The 19,486-nt window shown below is 40.6% G+C and overlaps 1 long non-coding RNA gene across 1 annotated transcript in view; it reads left to right on the top strand.

The window, feature by feature from the left end:
• The first annotated feature begins 5,570 nt into the window (after window positions 1-5,570).
• The window catches only part of LOC113972761, a 58,272-nt gene continuing 44,356 nt past the window's right edge, over window positions 5,571-19,486 (top strand). Inside the window, exons 1-2 of the long non-coding RNA XR_003535999.1 lie at window positions 5,571-5,728; window positions 11,008-11,104. This is a non-coding gene — a long non-coding RNA (uncharacterized LOC113972761). The remainder of the gene's footprint in view (window positions 5,729-11,007; window positions 11,105-19,486) is intronic.

Below are 19,486 nucleotides of genomic sequence, written 5' to 3'. Positions count from 1 at the left end.
TAGGTCAAAGACTCAAATACTTCTAACTGAAAAATCTGTCGCTTTCAATTCATCTGAGAAAGGACTAAAACAATCACACAAGTTCACTTTTCTCTGCTAGACACTAAGCGCAAATCAGTTGATGCAGACGGGTTTCTCTCAGCGAGGGACAGTGCTCTAGAGGGCAGGCTTTCCCTATTTTGGGACAAGCATTTCCAGCTAAAGCCCAATTCAGTCAGCTCAAACAGCATTTTGACTACTTAGCTTTCTTTGTATTCATAAATCAGACAAGTCAATAATTGTTTAAAATGTGAAGGCTTTAATTTGCTGGCATTACATGTGAAGTAAAGGCAGCATTAAATTAGAGATGCTACTATGGTGAGGTCGTGGTGTCTCTGTCACCTTTCCAGTGGTGTGGGCTTTTCTTTCCCATTGGTATTTAAGCACGTTTTTTTGTTGAAAATTAGAAAGGGTCGCCAACTAGAAATGCAGTTATTTTAAGTTTTTTGCTGAGCCTCTTGCAGTTTCAGAGAATGCACCATTTTAAGAGCATGTGTTGCTCTTTCATAAAAGCACTTGTAAAGAAGTTGCTGGGGGGGCTCTGGTCCCCTCAGCAGTGGTTTTGGTCACCAGGTCTTGTCTCTGGTGGTGGTGAAAAATTCTGAGGTGAAACAACAGTGTCTTATCGCGCAGGGTCTGGGTTAGTGTTTCTTTGGCTGCACACTTACAGACTGACAGATGGCCAGGGGGATTTAAAAAAATCTTTAATTATTGATGTTTGTAGTGAAACTATCAATGTGGTCTGAAATGGTCTAACTACACTGTGATCAATGGAGTTGGTACAGTCTGCCTTTCCTGAGGAGCTGCTGTGGGCATCAGGGGTTGTGTGCCATCAACCTGGGGTCACAACCCGAGTGTGAGGTGCACAAGGGCTCACCAATAACTGAGATCAGCAGCACTCTAGTGTGGTGCAGAATGGCATTTCTCCTCCTGGCTTGTGAAGCTGCTGATCCACTTCTGGTCAGCTCTGCACCAAACTGAGATGTGCCAACGTGCTCTCAGTTGCCAAAATGAGTGTCTGGAGTGAGTGATCCTGGAAAAAGGAGTCTGCAAGAAGACAAAAGGAAGCTGACTTTATTCAGTGTTTTATGATTCTGTTTATTTTTATATCCTGTATATAAAAGCTAAGGGGGAAAAAAGCTAAGATAAAAAGGATAAGAAAGAGCTCTAAATTGTTGAATAAAATCCTGTCTTCCTTTTCTTTGCTCCTGGGCTGGTCAGTAAGGGTAGAGAAATAATCATCTCTGTGACTGTGTGTTTCAACAGAGTGAGGAGGCTGAGATCTGTAAAAAAACGGTGAGAGACAGTGTATAATTTAAATATCAGTTTGAAACGTCTGTCTCCTAATTATGGTGGGTTTGATTTTTTTCTTTCTGTTTTTTTTCCCCAGACCTTTACAGCTTGCCTTTTAAGGCATTCACAATCTTCGGACGTGGGGTGAAATGATTAATAGCCTGTATTGATTTTTTTAAAATAAGGAGATACAGTAGCGTGAAGCAGGGAACAGCAAACTTAAATTTTCCATTATGTTTTCTCTCCTGGAGAGAGTGCTTGGAAATGACTACTGCTATTGGAATGTCAGTGAGTTTCTGAATATTAACAGTCTGTTCTTGTGTTTCTTTTAAGGCTGATAAATGCTTTCATTTACATTTTTTTCTCCTGCTATATTCTCGATTCTCTTAGGAAGTGATCACATTAAATGGGACTTTAAAACAAAGTGTCAGAAGAAATAGATTAGTTGTCTGTCTGTCTGTACATGATTACCAAATGAACTGTACATTAAAATGGTGGAGCAATGGGGCATGCAAATAAAAAAAAATCATTTTTAAGGGATCTGTGAGATTTAGAAAGCCAATTACTATTCTGCCAATGGAGAATTTTTCACTAAACATGTCCTAGTAAGTTTAAATGCCTATTAATTAATGTTTAACTGTTTCTTAATGGCAGTGAAGTCTAGTGACAGTATGACTTCCACATGAAAATTAGTCTGACGTTGGCTCTGTGGAACAGGGAGATACATCACTGTTAATATGGTAGCCCATTTATTACCCTGGTGTCTTAATTCAGCTGCATTCAGGGGCAGTGAATTGAGAAGATCATAATCAGTTTGGGTAGGAACATAAATTAGAGGAATGTCACCGCGGTGGCTGTGCCCCAGTCTGAAGGCTGAGGGAGCTGTGTGACAGTGCTGACCCTGGTGCTCCCAGCCACAACCTGCTGTGAGCAGACCCTGGCCCTGGGCTGCGGAGGTGCCACTGTTGGTGAGGGCTACATGAGGCACCTGGAACACCTTTCACTGAAACATCTCTTACAGTTCTACTTGGAGCAAAACTGTGATAGATTTTTCTCCATCCAACCCATCTTTGTAGCAATCAAGGTTTCCAGTGAACCACTAAGTGCACTTAATGCTTCAGATCTTACCACAGACCTAAATTCCTGTCTTTGTCCCAGTCCAACCTGTCCACACCTTTCCAAACAAAATCTCTGTTGCTGATAAAGGGGAACTTTGTCTCAGAGAGGCTGGAGTACCACCAACAGGAATGGAGGCACAAAGCTGCAACATTCTCATCTACCACCTGGATTCAAATAGACCATCTTGCTATGGGGCTACAGGAGCAAACAAAACCCCAAAGCTGACCTCCAGCAGCCACATGTAAGGCACAGGATGCAAACTTAAAGGACCATGCAGTGTACTCAGATGTATGCAAAGATGGTATGGCCTATGACTGTGAGCTGACTTTTTCAGTGCTGCAGTAATTTATAGGACAGTTTCTGCCCTCTGTGTGATTCAGGAAGGAATTTGGTCAGTACAGTGTTTTAAAAATAAATGTGAGATAATCTGGGCTGTTGGTTGGAGTTTTTTCTTGCCTCAGGTATTTCAACTTATAAAGTCTAGCATTGTTATTTCAGAGGTACTGATGATCTGGCATTTTGGCCCAGTCAGAATGATTTTTCACTCTTGACCTGACATGTGTAATATCCAGTTATTTTTCTTTCTAAGTTGATGAGTTCTGAGAAGGACCAGAAAGAACCAAACTCTTGATCTCCTCTGGTATGGTTAGAGGCAGAGTACTAAAACCTCCAAATAACGATCTCCTTGCAAAATCCTATCCTGTTCTGCCTTAACCTTGGAATTCCTCTAAGTTGAGGATCTTAAAGGAAATTTTGCTCCCATGAACTGCTGTCCCTGTAGCCGTCACTGAGCCCATTCCCTCTTGTCCATGGGAACAAAACATCACCACTCTCCTTTAGCAGCAGGTCCCGTACCATGGATGCACATGCACAGGCACAAGACTGGAGCAGGAGCCACGTCAGGAGGGAAGACTTGCAAATGCCTATGTTCATTCTGCCAGGAAGTCTCTGAAGATTTCAAGGTAATGCAGAGTTATAAACAGCTTTCTCATCCTTGGCTTAGAGCTGGAGCCAGTGTGAAGGCTGGTCTTCCAGGCACTGCCCTGCTCCTCTCTCCACAGACAGTTTTGAGCCAAAGGCTCTGAAACCTTGAAAGGGTGTGCAAGTTTTCAGGGAGGGGTGTGTGTGTCTCAGTGCTGCACCTGCACGTTCCTCGTGGTGTTTTTCTTTTGCTGTCCCTTTGGTTTCTGAGTGCTGCAGTTAGAGTTTCCTAATATGGCATTAATGACTCGCAGTTTGAGAAGTAAGGCCTGGATTTGGTGTGGAACTTTGTCCCTTAGCAGAAACTAGGACCATATTTCATGTTTCCAGGCTTGATTCTGGTCTCTTCTCCATTTCTCTGCCATACTCAGTTCCTGTACTATGAAGAGGAAACTCAGCACCAAGAGCTTCACTGAGTGATCTTGCTACCGTTTCCCCCTCCCCCCGTTTAGAAAGGTACCTGATACCTTCATCTGTACATCAGCTGTCAAAAATAGTCAATAATAAGATTTATTTGAGGTTTACTCTACTTTTTTCATGTTGGCCCTGATTGTTAAATAACAGAGCAAGAATGACTACCTCTGTATAAAATTAAATTTGACTGCAAAAGATGAATAGTTCATGTAAATGATTGTAGAATTGTATTGAGCACCTTTGCTTCAAAGTACTGTGCATGGGTGCTTGAAATATGACTAATCATTAATTCAGTGAAAGAGAAAGTTGAGGATTTCAGTATTACTAGTGTATTGTTCTGGAAAAGATGTTCAGAAGATGAAGCTTAACAGTCTGTGAAATCTTTCTTTCTTTTAACTTTTAGAAAGGTTGCCCTTAAACCTTTACTTCTGAGAGAGGAAAAATGGTTTAGAATGAATTAAAATGCACCTGATTTTTCCCTCCAAACATGAAATAAACACAATTTAGCTTTTTCCTTGCTGTTATATTTCCCCCCTCTCATTCTAGTATGCGTGTTAGCCTTGGTCTCATGTGAGATATTTCTTCAGTTTGAATAATTTACCTTTATTCAGTATTGCCAAAGAGAAGATGTTGAGAATTCAAAAACCAGTTCTGAGTGACTCTAATAGGCTCTACAAATTGAAATTTTAAGTAAAATGAATAGTAAGTTTGTGTTCCCTGCCAGTTTACTCGTGCTACTTCAGAGTGTGTTTCTTCTGGCATGTTCAGGTTCTACACCTGTAAGTTCTTGAAAAAGCTCAAATCCTTGTGCACTGTCTTAACTCCAGTACTGGGGCTTTACCATGGACTTCATTATACTAAAGATTCTCTTTAAGTCGTAAAAGTTTACAATGCTGTCAATAGTTTACAAAATATACTGACTGTTTGGGTCTACATACATGTGAGAAGTGTGTTCTCATTAGAAAACTGCAGTTTGTCTTGTTCTGGAAAATGAAAACAAAAATTACACAAAGAAGGGAGAGGAAGTATTGATTTTCAAATATGGGGAGACAGAGTGTTGAGGAAGAAACAATTTGTTTAAGTGTTTCTTGGCACAGATTTCTCACACTTCAATAGCTGGGAAAGAGAAGTAATGGGCACATTCTAATCCAGATACTTTGGGCTTTCTTTTGTAAGGCAAAATAATGAGCATAATCCTGTAACTCATTGACTAAAATGAGAGGGTGTCTCCTTTGTTCTGCCCGAGCTGTCCTGTGCATTGATGTTTCTGGAGAAGGGAATACTAAAGGGTGGTTGGATCTTATGAGGAAGTTGCAATAAGGATCAGTGACTGGGCGCTGCAGTCAAATTCAGAGAAGAAATCAGACAAGCATGTTAGAGTCTGTTCCCAGCAGTGCAGCTGGACTGAGCCCTGGGACAAAGCAGCACGGGGTTGGAGGCACAGCTGCTCTGTGCACTGGGGCCCAGTTGTCTTTCCATGAGCTGAAGCACAAGTGGTGAGCTCTGCACAAGGCACCTACTTGCCTTGGCACAAAAGCAGTGGGTACAGGTGTGGCTGTGAGCTCACTGTCTGTGAGGTGTGACTGCCCTCAGACAGAACCCTTGGGCTGCTCTCAGTTGCTCAGCCTCAATACCCAGGAGTGGGCTGAAAGTAACTGTGAGATGTGCCCACCAGTTCAGAAAGAAAGGCAAAATTTTTTGAAATCTCATCTAGTGGGATTATATCTTGCCATTTTAAGACATATTATTCGTTGCAGCTGAAATTAGGTTTTTCTTTAGCCCTGTCATGGACTGCATTAATATCACAAGTATGCTGGAGCTGAGCATGAGGGTATCCATCCAGCTGTACTGTAAAGCCATTGCTGTAGTGCTCCTAGAAATGGTAAGTCTCTGGTATTTTGTCAGTCCTTATTAACAAATACCAGAATGGAAATCGATGATCAGTCTTAATAAAAGAAATGATTGTGCAATTTACATCAAGACAGTTTTAATAAAATATCTACTCCTTAAATGTGTGTAATTAGATTTACATATTCACACCACTGCAATTAGAAGTTGGTATTTAAAGGGCATGCTTCCCGTTTCATGTGCTTTTAATCACTCTTCTCAAGTTTGCTTTTTCAAATTGCAGTGTTAAGGTAAAACACAGTCGTTTGTTTTTTTCCCCCTAGGCATGTAATATTTTTTCCTCTGGAATGAAATTTATATATTTGGTTTGGCTTGTGCTAATCTGCAAAACAGATAAATAAATAAATAAAGAGGTAATCCCATTCATCACTGAAGACTTTCAAACCTTTTAAGCAGTGTGGTGGTAAACAATTTTTTTTCCAGTGTTGAAATGTTCTGGTAACAGTAACCCTCTGAATACAGCTTAAGCTTCCTCTCTTCCAGCCACATGTCTTTGCTCCCTAAACCAAAGACCTTACCTCTCTCTCTAACAGATAAAGAACATGGATTGCAAACTGCCTGATCAGCTTCTGACCTGATCAGCCTGCACAGGCTTCCCCAGCCCTTTGGCCAAACTGACAGGAGTGTTTCCATGAAAGGCACTTCCAAAGTCAGTGAGGATTACTGCAAAAATCCGAGGGAAGCGAGCCTGTGGTTCTGCTCACGCCACAGCCCTGCAGTGGAAGGTGCAGTTGCCATCCCTCTGACACAGTGAGCTGTGCTGGGAGTGCTTTCACAGCAGCCTTGGCTTGGCTTGGGGCACAAACCATGGCTTGGAAGGAAGGTTCCTCTGAGCAGGCAACTGCCTCCAGCTGCATCTCAGCCTTCTGCCAGGAGACTGAACCCCCACTGCCCTTGGTGTGTCACGCTTCCCTCTGCCTTCCAGAACACTGTTTTTTCCTGAAGGCACCACAGACTCTACAATGTTGTCTTCCTTCAGGAACGGATCTGCAGTGCTGCCGGTGCAGAATGGTAACTGCATGTGGGAGAAGTTTATTTTGCACTTGAAGTAGCCTGTATTCGTAGGTCGTCTTAGGAGGGTTGCTGCTTCAGAACCCTGAACTTTTCTGGATTATGTGAAGACTTAACATTACACAGAGACTAAAAAAAAAAAAAGGTTAGCTAGTGACTAGGATGACATTAATAATTCAGCACATTGAAGTGAAAGATGAAAATCAGACAGGCAATAAGTTAATGCTTATGTTCTGCTGACCATACACGTTTCAGTTTGAAATGCTTTCTCATCCACTGGCAAAAATGCTAATGGCTGGAGTAACCCTGTGGTCCAGCTGTCCTTCTTTCACTTTGGCAACCACTGGGGGTTGGTTTATCTGTCTGTTTAAGAGTATGTAGAAAATGGTATTTGTTTTGCATATGCCAGTAGAAACAAACTGCATTTTCACTTTTAATTTTTCTTTTTCATTCTAGTCCTCCCTTCTGATATTCTGAGTTAACCTCTCATTCCCTGTGTTTAAAAGGATGTTGGCCTCTTTTTTTTTTCTATTTCCCTCTCTTTCTTTTTTCCTTTTTCTTTCTTTTCCCATCCATTTTTCTTTTTTTCTTCTTCCCTTGGTTTGTCTTTCCTTTTTTCCTATTTTCCCTTTTTTATTTTCTCTTATCTTTTTGCCTGTTTCCATTTTTATTTCTTATTTTTCCCTTTTGTCCTTTCCTCCTTTTTATCTTTTTCCTTTTTTTACCTTTTTTTTTTTTCCTTATCCCTTTATCCTCTCTGGTAAGTGGTGCACAGTCTTTGGCCAGCTGGGGACCAGGTAGTCTGTTGTAGAGACACCGAAAGGTTCTTCTGCATCCTGGCATGTATCTGGAACCACAGCCTGTGGATGGAGAACAGGAGGCTGAAGCAGCTCCAGGGTTCTGCTGGTGTGCTGGGTCCTGCAGAGGGCTGTAGGTGGGTTACAGGCACCCCACAGACCCTGGCTCAGAGCTCTGCTCTCAGGTCTTGTTGTGGATAATGATTTTTCTTTTATGGTCCTGAGGGCAGGTTGAAGCAATGCAGATCCAACTTCTCCCATCCCAAACCTGTAACAACAGTCATAAATTCTCTGGTTAAAATTATCCAGAACTCTTGGTTTCATCTCTGTCTGTGTGTGTAAAGCTAAGCAGAGACAGTGATTTAGATTAAATTCTTTGTTCTGTTGTCACATACTTAGCTAGGGAATCACCTTTTTCTCTTTTGACATCTTGTTTTGCTGCTGTGTACAGAGTGAGAAGCAATTTGGTGACTTTGCAGTCACTAAAGAAATGATGACTGCAGGAACGTGAGAGAACGAGTTTAGGAAGAACTAGATCTGCTGGGGGAAACTATGATGGCCCTTAATTGTATTTATCTGTAGTGGCAGATAACAGACTGTCCTTCAGCATCTTTTATGGCTCTCAGTGCTCCTGCAACCCCAGCCTCACCCCCATGACCATTGTGGAAATGACCATTTCCCTGCCAGAAAGGAAGGGAGTGCTGCTGATTTGGATGTAGAGGGAACTACTCTGATTTATTCCACCCCACATATGCTGCTTCAATGCACCAGAATCTGTGATTATTTCCAACATTGCCTTGGCAAAGGGGAAAGGTGAGGACTTGTGGCTTTTGGACACATGGTTGCAAAGCTCCACAGGTCAGAGTATTTATCAGGGTAGGGGTGGTGGGGAGAAAGAGGGCAGTGTGGTCTGAACTGCAGCTTACAGCACCTTCATAAAATGGTCATCTCTGGGGGACAGCTTGCCTGTCACTCCTTGGAGAACATGAGGATGAGTTACTTCCTCCCAAACTGAGCATTGGTAGTGTTTCTTCCATGGCGTTGTCTCTTTTGTCTTATAAGCAGTGAAGAGAAAACAGATTTCATAATTGACTGAGCACCAGTTTTTGCTTTAGTTTGAGTATAATTTCCCAACGTACACTGACACTGTGTGCTTAGTTTTTCATACATGCTCAGTTCTGAATACAATATTCTGAAGAACTGACTAACATCAAAGATGTTTCCAAAATCAATATTTGTATAACATGCCAGTGGAATTCTGCTGAAATGGTGCTGGCTGTATGGCTTTGGATATGCACAGTTTAGAATCACCAAATAGCATGCAAGGTAAAGAATTGCAACTGAGAACTAAACATGCTGTGGGAGGTGTTATATTTAATAGAAATGTGACTGTTTCAACATCACTATTATACTGCAAATGTCTGAAGTAAAATGCCAAAGAGAGTGATCAATAACAAATTACTGGTAACTCCAGTATCACATTCCATAGATTGCCTTTCTTGAGGTGGACAACATATGAGTCTCATCAGATAAAGCACAATGAATTTGATGTGCCCTAATTCAAATCATAATGAACTTCATTCTACATCACAGCGATATGAAAAGTTTGATACCCTTGGCAGCCTTCTGTTTACAACAGGTTTCCACAGAGGAACAAGCAGAGCACAAACACTAACTAGCAGCTGGCTCTTACACTACTGAGAAATAACTGCACACTTCTGGAGCAGTAAACTAGCAAGGAGTTAACACTGGTGCCCTAACTTGTAACCACTGAGGATGTAGCTATCTAATTTATTCCTACTGATTTTGGTTACTGCAAAGCATCTTTTACATGTAGTTTTACCTGACTGTTTTTGCTGCTGATGGGGAAGGTCTCTATTCCCTATTCCTCATCACTGGCTTGGTGTCAGAGCGATCAGGACCTTGTAAGTGGTTATCACCACTTTAGAGGAATGCGAAAATGCAAGGACAGGAGACATCAATCATCATCACAAGTCAAATTCATTAAAGAGGAAGAACTGTTTTAAACAAAGACTTCCATGCCAAAAGGGCAATAACAGGTAAAAGCGTTCTTGTAATTTATTCAGAGAATTTTGTGATAACTGTCAAGATATTCAACAGCTTTCTCTCATTATCATTTGCTTCATGTACCTTGACTTGGCAAAGCCTTTAGGAAGATATTTAATCAGAAGTATGCAAATGGTCCTGCTAACTTCAACAGGAAATCAGCACTTAGGAATAGCAAATCTTAAATATTGTCTTAAATGTTGAGACATATTGGTACTATGATGAGTTATGCAGTCTTCTTTTTTTTTTTTTCTGCAGTGCAGCTAGAGAATTTTTCTGCAAGTTTTCAAATATTCCCTTAGCAGGGCTGTGCAAATCATTCTACAGAAGCTGCTGCTGGGTGACCTGAACAAAAAATGTTTCTGCTTCCATATTAAAACATAAATCCTAGGAAGTTAGCAAAGATTTTTTTGTTGGAATAAAACTTTTTATTCCCCACTAAATGTTTTTTTTTTTAAATGGAATGTGCTGAATCTGGTACCAAAATAACACTTTAAAATAAAAATTGAAATGCTTCACTTAGAAAATGTCATACTATGTATTTTTTCTAACATACCTATTGCACAATATAAGTTTCAGAGGTTTTGGTTTCTCCAAACTGCCTTCCACAGAGAATGAACTATTTATGAGAAAAAAGAATTTGGCTTTCCTTGCTTTTCCATTATTTTGTCAATGGAGCTGGTCAAATGTTGCAAATACTTAGCAAATGCCTTTGTTTCCTATCCATCCTGATGGAAAAGGGCTTTTCTTTAAGTAGGAGCACACAAGGTAGACACCCTAACCCTGGTCATATGTACTGAGAGTAATTTGTGACTCGAACTGTGTTTTAACTTTCCATAAATTGAAGACTTGGTGAAAGAGACTGAAGGCTTACATTCAAATAGCCTATTTTCTACCTCAGTTTTTGGACATCTGTGACTGGCCATAGACCTTAAAAAATGTTTATCAGGAAAAATATTCTACAATGGAATTTAGGGGAAAATTAGACAACCTGAATGTGGGCTTAAAGTGTCTTTACCTCCGTATTGGAAGCAGTTAGCTACAACACATGTAGTGAAACAACTTGCCCAAAGTCACACCATAAGAGAGGTGGAGAAGTGAAGAGCAGAAGCTGTTGTCCACGCTCCTTCCTGTTTACCCTGTGCAGGGCTTTGCCTGGTTTTGTTGCAACTTGCTGGGGAAATACAATCAGTTCTTATTTTGCCTTTGCTTGTGCCTGTTCCTTTGTCTTTACCAGAGTGCAGCACGTGGGCCTGCAGAGCTGCAAGTGCTTCAGTCTGTTCCATTTCAGATATCCCAGCGAGCACGTTTTTGATTGTGGAACTGTGGCAATGTTCTGAAATCACATGTGTGCCTTGTCTTTCATTACATCCATTAGGTTCAGGATGCCTAGAGACAAATGATATGGAAAAAGGCCTCCATGACAGGTCCCTACTGGCACTGACTGTACAAGCAGGAGGACACCTAGGCAGAAGGTAAGAAAAGCCTCTTTTAATTTTTTAACTTCACTGATGTAAAGCCTAATGAGGTGATTTTAATTTATTTGGCTACTAGCAATGGTATTTAAATGAAGCACATAATTTGTTAAATACTAACAAATATGCTTGAGGCTGTAAAGCTAATGTAATTTTTTGCTTCACTGGTAGCCTCGGAGGCGTTTGATTTCCCTTTGCCCAAACTTCAACTTCATCTGTAAGCAGGCCATACCAGCAGGTTTGAGCACGCATTTCTCTTTGTCACGTTTTAAAATACGGCATTTTAATTTCTTCTTTAGCCCACTGGACCCTTCCAAAGCCCTTGCTGCCTGTCCATCTGCCATTTCCAATGTTAGTCTGTGCAGGAACGCTGAGCGAGCCGTGCTGTCTGCTCCGCTCTTGTTCCATTGCACATGTTGTCCTTGTGTATAATTCTGCTGCTTGGTTTGTTTCTCCCATGGTGTTCAGTTCCTGACAACTCTGAAAACCTCCTCTAATCATTTTGGCAAACTGAAGGCCGCAGATTTTAGGGCCTCACCACAGCTTTCATGGCGAGTGGTTATATGCATCCTGATCTATAAATTTTCCGCCTCCTTTCTCAGCCTTGACCCTGTAATTTGTGGGACAGAGCAGCATCGTGGAGTCCTCTGGAAGCATCACAAGCTAAATGCACACACCATGTCACACTTACAACCTTGCTCATGGAAGAGCATGGTGTGGGTGAATACATAAAGGGTTCTATGTGTAATTTATTGTTTCAGTGTATTTCACAAAGGTTGTGTGGTTATTTTAAGAGGGGGGAGGAAAGGGAGTATTTTTGGTTATTTTCCAGACAGAATGATGAGTGAAGCTCCAGAGAACTACTTTAACCATATGATACACATAAAACTGGACTAGGAGGTACTTTGAATGATAGGTGGTTTTTTTGTTTTTTTGTTTTTTTAGTGAAAAGTCTTTCTTTGTTAAGCCACATAAATATTGGGAACTTTATAATGACTGTAGTTGCAGAGATTTTGATGGACATTTTAATATCAAAGTAAATTGCTATTAGAAGGAAAACTTAAAATACTTTCTAGCTATAGAACGCTGATATGAAGGTGCATTTGGGGAGATACTGGGAATGGTCGTTGCACAGCAAGACCAGTCTTAAAAGAGGAAAGAAATTTTGATTGTAATAACTGTGTTCAGTAACAGTAAAAAGACAACACTAAAAATTTTCAATTAATATACAGAGTTAATACAACGTTCATGCGGGAACATTTTGCCAGGAAAAAAGGAAATATTCTTTTATTTCAGATAAGGGGAGAAAAAACACTACTTGACTCGCAAATCTTCCGGAAGAACACTTATGTTCTCTGTCAAATATATGTAAATTAAACCGTATTTTAAATCTTTTCATGGGTCCTGCTGGATGGAACATGTCTTAAGGGCAATCCAAGGAAGGAGAACTTTTGATAAGCACACGTAGCTCCGGGCAAAGCTCTGTGCATTCCCACGGAGCTGTGATGCCAGTGAGCTCTCTGCCATGCCACACGCTTTTTCCTTCTCCTTCGGGCTCTGAATCAAATCCTTTTGAAATCAGCGGAGCTCTGTCTGCAGACTTCAAAAGGCTCTGGATCAAGTGCTGTAGAGGAAGTGCAGATCAGGAAGTACTGATCTGAGCTTCACTTCCTTTTGCTTTCCTCTTCCCTTACTTCCCTTAATTTCAGAAAGGAACATGCTATATTCCATCTGTTCTCAAACGGTCCTGGGCTGTGAGCCACCAGAGCCTGGCATTATGTCAGGGGGCTGTCAGAACAGGAAGGAGCACAGTTGTTCTGTTCTCCTGGCTCCTTTAGTGTCTACCTCCTTCCACCAGAGCTTCTTTTCCTTTCTTATGATGCGGTGCAGTGGAAGAAAGTATCTGGCATCCTAATAATATTAGTTTTATGGTATTCTAGTTTTCAGCTGTGAGATGAACATCAGATGCTTACATGATCTCTCTACCCACACACAATGTGTGTTCGTGTGTGCATATAAATTTATTCTATACCATTTCTGTTATAAATTTGTTCAGAAATTAAAAATTCTGTGGGTGGGTATCTACGTGAGAGAGACAGAAAGAGATGATGTCCCCATTGTGCTACAGGGATAACACTATTGCTTAGCTCCTTTTGCATCTAATGGAAGTCCAAAAGACTATCTGGAATCAAGTTGCTGAAAATTGGATCAATTTTGGAGGCAAAATAATTCACTTAAAATTGTTCCTTCTGCATGCATGTTATTTTTTTTTTCCAGGCAGGAGTCCAGCTCCATGCCCTTTCCTCTCTCTTCCCTTAACTTTCTGAGCACAGGAGGCCCTTAACAGTGCTTACATTGGGTCAGGGCAGGTTGCAATAGCAGTGATTTAGGGATTAGATACTCTGGTGAGGGGGAACTTGAAGCAGGGCCAACCTTTTCCAAAGGACAGTGCAGGAAGTTGGATTTGACTTGTCAAACTAAGCAACAGTGGTTTTCTGGAAACAGCATCTTCCTCTCTTTCCAGCAAAACCTCTCTTTTGCCAGGTATCAATGTCTACATCTGAGACCTTCCTGTAGCACAGAAATTCTGCTTCAGGCAGATTTTTGCAGAACAAAATTCTTGTAATCCTCTCCTCTGGTAAAGAAAAATGCATTTTGTAATGAAAAGTTTTCTGGACATGGCATCTCCAACTTCCTTCCCACCTCTTCTCTTTCCCTTCACAGCAGAAGGATGATTCCTAAGTGACACAACAAGATGCGTTTTTTCAAGCAATTTTACAGTTAGTAGTTAAATATATTTGTGAGATAAGAAGTATTGCTGAGAAGATAACTCCCTCCCCTTCCTTAGCCCAGAGGAAGAGCAACAAAAGCCTTATACAATGCAATTAAAGCCTCTCATAGTATACAGCGGCTGTAGTCTGAAGTTTAAAAGAAGATAAGCCAGGGAAATTTCATGTTAATTATGTAAACAACATTGCTTGTGGGTGATCTTCCCTGCTTGCTGCTGCTACTCTGTGCTGCTTCCCAACATTTTAGCCTTGCCCCTGGTCAAGGTGAGGATGCCCAGGCTGATGTGGGAGAGGGCTGCTGAGGTGCTGAGCTAACAGCTGGATAAACCTGATGAGCTTAAAATTTATACTGAATTTAGGTATGCAAGAAGACCAGGAGGTGCACTCATGTCTGGTGTGTGACCACTGGGGGTTTTATTAACCATGAACTCACTGAAAGGTTTTATACATTCTGCCGAAGGGGAAAGGAGAGGAAGTGTGAACGTTTAGCTGAACAGCAAAAGAAGCTGAATTGGAAAAAACCCCAACAACTACCTGTTATTTGCTATTACCTGGGTTGGAAGTTTACCCAACAGGTCGCTGATAACTTAGTAACTCCGGGGTGTTACAGGTAACGGGGGTGTTACAGGTTTCCATGATGGCAGACTACTGAGAAAAAATGTGAACTGGCATTTTCCACCCCTGGTGTTCTATAGCTCCCTGAAAGAGGAGTTTGCTCATGGATTGCATCTCAAGCTAAAGGCTGGGAAAGTTGGAAAATAGATCATCCACCTATGGAACTTGCTGTTCCTGCCCAGAGATCTGGCAGGGATAAAGTAGGGCTTCTGTACTAGCTTTGTGCCAGAGGAGTTTTACTCTGAGGACATATCTAGCAGGAAAATGACATTTTTGTACACCAAATTCTTTGCACTTAAGCTGCATTCACTGTGATTCTTCCCTAATATGTCTGCAGAGTGAGACTCTGGAAACACTAGCAAAAAATAATATTTTTACAACAGACCCATCTTAATGGAAGAAGAAAACTGATCAAAAGTCATAGATGCATTTGTTTTTTTATCTGGTATGAGCAGAACAAAAATAATATTTTCAAATGTGTTGTATTGAAATCTCATGGGAGAAAACAACAAAAAGTCAACGATTAATCATGCAATAGCAGGGAAGAAAGCAAGTGTACAGAATCCTTAGGTTTATTTAACTTCATAAGCAGGTTTATATTCTTCTGTGGAACTCTAATTCAGAGTTTCTTTGAAGCATCCATATCAGAAAGACACTGGCCTGGAATAATAATATGATTGATAAGATGAAAGAAAGCCTTGAAAGAACTTATATCCTTTCTTTTCAAAAAGAGAAGTTTAACATTAGTGTTCTCAATAGAATTACAAGCCAGAAACACAAAGCACATTGGTCTGATTCTGCTGCCTGTGTCTGATGTTCCTCCTCGTACCTGCTTAGAGCAGGTTCCTGTGAGGAGCTCCCTTACCATCACATTTTCCTCCTACACTGAGAGTCTGTCTTGATATAAAGTGTGAGTAAAGCTTACAAAGCCATGGGCTATGAGGAGAAGCAAATACAGTGAGTTTATTATTTAATGCAAATTAAATATCCTAATTCAGAGTCTTAGTGTTACAGCCACAGTGAGACTGAAGTCTGCTTGACTAGAGAGGGAGAGTCCTCAGCCCTCACTTGTTATTTAAAGGCCATCCTCTGCCATGCTTCCTTAGTGATTTCAGTGCAGCCTCTCCCGTCATTCCCAGAAGAGAGGCGTGATGTAGATGGATCATTCGAGTCCCTGGAGTGCTCAGTCAGACCCTTCAGAAGAAAATCTCTGTGGCATTATGAAAATGATTCCCTTCCCCCATTCTGCAGTGACTGAGACAGGTAATGATTCCAGGAGCACATGTCCCTTAGGATCCCTCTCCCTCCTATTAACATAGTTTAGCAGCGGGTGGCACAGCCACCCCTCTTTGAATGCCAGCTCCCAGCAGGCATCTGACATCTTACTGGGATTAAATCCTTTAAAGAGTGTCATTGTTACTAGTTTGGAGGCAGAATTTCACATTTGGACTGTATGCATAACTACATATAGATATTCAATTTGGATTACCTCCTACTGCATCCGTTTAAGCTCTCTACCAAGAGGTCGTTTAGGACATGGGTGTGATAAAACGATCAAAGAAAAGTGCAGCATGCCGAATTTAAACAGAAACTTCTGCAGAAAAGTGTGGAATTTGCCTTATGAGTTACATGCAGAACTGCATGTCACTCAGCAAATAAAACAGTGGGTTTTTAATGTGAATTTTGACTGTTGGTCCATTATGGCAGGAGGAGCAGCAGTGTAAGAGACTTTAGTCACAGTAAGGGCTTCCTGCTTCCCCTGGCCAGTGGAGCCCATTATCCTCTAAGTGCATTCCCTTTTTCTGGCCTTTCCTATTCCTCCTTACACTTGTGTCACTGCTGGAACAAGACCCAAAATGCTATGGAGATTAATCAACCAAATCTTTTTTATCTATTTTTTTTTAAAGAGCTGTCATGTAAAAATGTGTTTACCTCTGTCAACTCTCTTCACAAACAATATAATACAAGCTATTTTCATTCTCTTAGCTGATTTGGGCTTTCATATATGTTAAGCCTTTCAGTAAATCAACTTTAATACCTTACCTTACTATCTGCAAGCAAAAGGTCTTACTTTTATTTTAATATCAATATATCTGGCTTATACAGGCCTTTTAAATGATTCACAGCATATCTTAACAAGCCTCTTAAACAGAAAATAATAATAATAAAACAAATGCAGTTTTCATTGATGGAGATTACCAGCTGTTTTCAATGAAAATGCTGAAACAATGAAGGGCTATGAAAGATGTAAAATAAAAGGATTACCTAATTATCTGTATGCATATGAAATTGTACCAGCAGGTTTGCAGATGAAGCAAACAAAACTGCCATTTTCTGCTCATGTGGAATTATGTGGGTATTGCAATTCACCTTCTTTTATTTTAGCAGGGGCTGAATTGGAGCCATCTGCAGCTTTGCTATAAAGGCAGGAGAGAGACACTGTGAAAGCTATTTTCACATACCTTTGATACAATAATGGAATTCTTTGATAGAAAAAAGGGAATGATTTGGAGAGAAAGAGAAGATTGATTGGGGAATTTGGTTAACACTTGGATAAGCAATTTTAAATTCTGGTTTTTCAGTAATAGATAGAACTGCTCAGAACTTGAGAAAGCTCATCTGAGCTGATGCTTTTATTTAAGAGGTTTGAGAGGAGAAAAAAACAAACCACAAAACAAATTGTGTACCTGCAATAGAAAGGGGGGAAATGGAAGAGTCAGTTATCTCAACTGAAACAAAGATTATGGATCAGCATTGATTCGTTCCCTAAAGAAGCCCTGTAATTTGTTCACTGTGCATTTAGATGGGTGAAGGAACATGAATGAAGTTGGCTTTTATATCTCTGGGCACGTTAAATGCAGTTGTGCCGTTCAGTAAAGCCTGATGGTTTAATTTTAATTCCCAGATTGTGGCATTTTGTACTTGGGGAAAAAACGCCCCACAGTTCTGAGTATGAGCTTTTTGAAACAGTTTTCTTTGTTTCTCTTTATTATTATTAATTTATTTTTAAAGATAAAAGTAAGGAATTTTCTATACTTGTAAGATGTAAGAAGGAAATCCCCCCATAGCAGAGATGTGAGCACGTGTGAAAAGTGTTTCACGTGGCAGAGCCCACAACACAATGTTGAGCCACTGCCTTATTCCTGGGTCTTTGGCACCTTGTGATCCAAATGGCCAAAGAGGCAGTTCAGGCTACCCCTCAGGGACTCCAGACTGTATTGGAGCTTTCCTGAAGTTCTGGTGCTGTTACATGGTAGGAAAGTGCCTTTATGAAACAATGACTCCACTCAGGATTTAAATCTAGAGATAACAAATGACAGACAGAAGGGATAATTGTCCTACATGCTGTCTCTCACAGCAACAGGCAGCATAGTTACAGTATGGTGACAACATTTCTCAAGACCAAGCTGAGGGGTGGCATGACAGGTAAAAGAAGAAACCTGCATAATCAGAGGTATTGATAGAACCCAGCAGGATTCACTGGCAGGCTTCCTTCAGTGTAGGATGTGATAAAACCGAGTTTTTAAATCAGCAAGATATTCTCATGTAATAAATATCCACATTTTTTCTTCTCCTGTAGCTTAGCTCTATTATTCAGGATGATCTCAAACAACACAGCTGCCAAAATTTATTCTAGAGTATAGGTGGTTGTCATGACGTGCACCTGCTTTAGGTGGGAATAATTCAGGAGCGACGATGTCCCCGCGCATTCCTGTGTGTGGGGAGCTGTTTGTCATTCTCTGTTTTAATGCAGATGCCAGCAGAGCACAGACCAGGAGAAAAGTGTTTTAAATAGGGCATCCAATGGAGTGAACCAAAGAGTTCAATAAATATTCAAGCAAACCCTGTTTCCCTGGAAGCCTGTGGTTAAATCTACCAAACCCTGTAGCTTCAACAAAACTGTACAGTTCAGCTCAGTATGGAGCTTGAGATTTTAAGTCTTCAGATCATCTATTGGTATTCTGTTAGGTCAGCAAATTGTTTAAAGGACTATTTTAATATTAAACCACAATATTCTGTGAAGAAAATATGATTGAATTGTCCATATTAGTCCATATTTTGTTAGCCCAAAGGAAAAAAAAGGGTTTAAGAGAGAAAGAGGAGAACAGAGAGAAAGAATAAACAAGAGGGGCACACAAGAACTGCAAATATTAAATGGCTACAGAAGAAAAACTTGTTATTAATTTCTGAGGTGAATATAAGAAGAAATTATACCCTTAGGCTTGAGCAAAGATGACGAACGTTAGTTATTAGGAAAGATTTTCAAACTGCAAATTTCTAAAGCATCTAAAATCCACAGCTGTTTCATTCCCATCCCAGAGAGAGGAAAGTAGGGAGAAATGTCTGCCAAGAGCAAGCTCTGTGTTTGCATGATGTCCATGTCTACTGTTCTCTCACTGTGGGGTTTTCCTTGGAAGGAAGTGGTGTGACTCATCAAGTGAATATTCAGTTAGAACCAAGGGGTTCACACAGTCTTTATTTCATCTGCCATCTCTATTTTTATCCTTGCTATTATTTAGTTTATTCAATGTAAGAGCTACACCATTATTTTCTGTTTCTCTATAAATATAGATGAGAAGCAGTTTGCTGATACATTTGAATTAGGTAAGCAGCAGAAGAAATTCAGCTGAGAGTACATTGCCACATCAAACAGGTAAATCAGACTTCTGTAAGGAAATATGTCTGAACTGATGCAGCTTCTTGCTGCTCATCTGGAAATCTGCAAACACATAGCTGAGGGAAAAAGTAAAGGGAGAAGAGCAAATAGATGGAGTATTCAGATTGGAGAACTGTTTTCCAGTATTTGGACACTTCTTTGTTTGAAAATCTTCAGGTTCTCTTTTTTGGAAGGAGAGCTCTTTCGGGGCTTTCTCTGTTAGCAATATCTGGGTCCTTCCTGGGGGTGTATCCATCAAAGGGGTTCCCAAGGAGACCTGGACTGTTACCAGAAGTGCAATGTTTTCTGTGTCCTCTTCTA

The sequence above is a fragment of the Neopelma chrysocephalum genome, unplaced genomic scaffold (assembly GCF_003984885.1).
Source record: "Neopelma chrysocephalum unplaced genomic scaffold, ASM398488v2 Primary Assembly neopelma1_96, whole genome shotgun sequence".
Classification (NCBI taxonomy): domain Eukaryota; kingdom Metazoa; phylum Chordata; class Aves; order Passeriformes; family Pipridae; genus Neopelma; species Neopelma chrysocephalum.
Note: the sequence above shows the minus strand (reverse complement) of the source record. Positions and strands in the feature narration are given on the sequence as shown.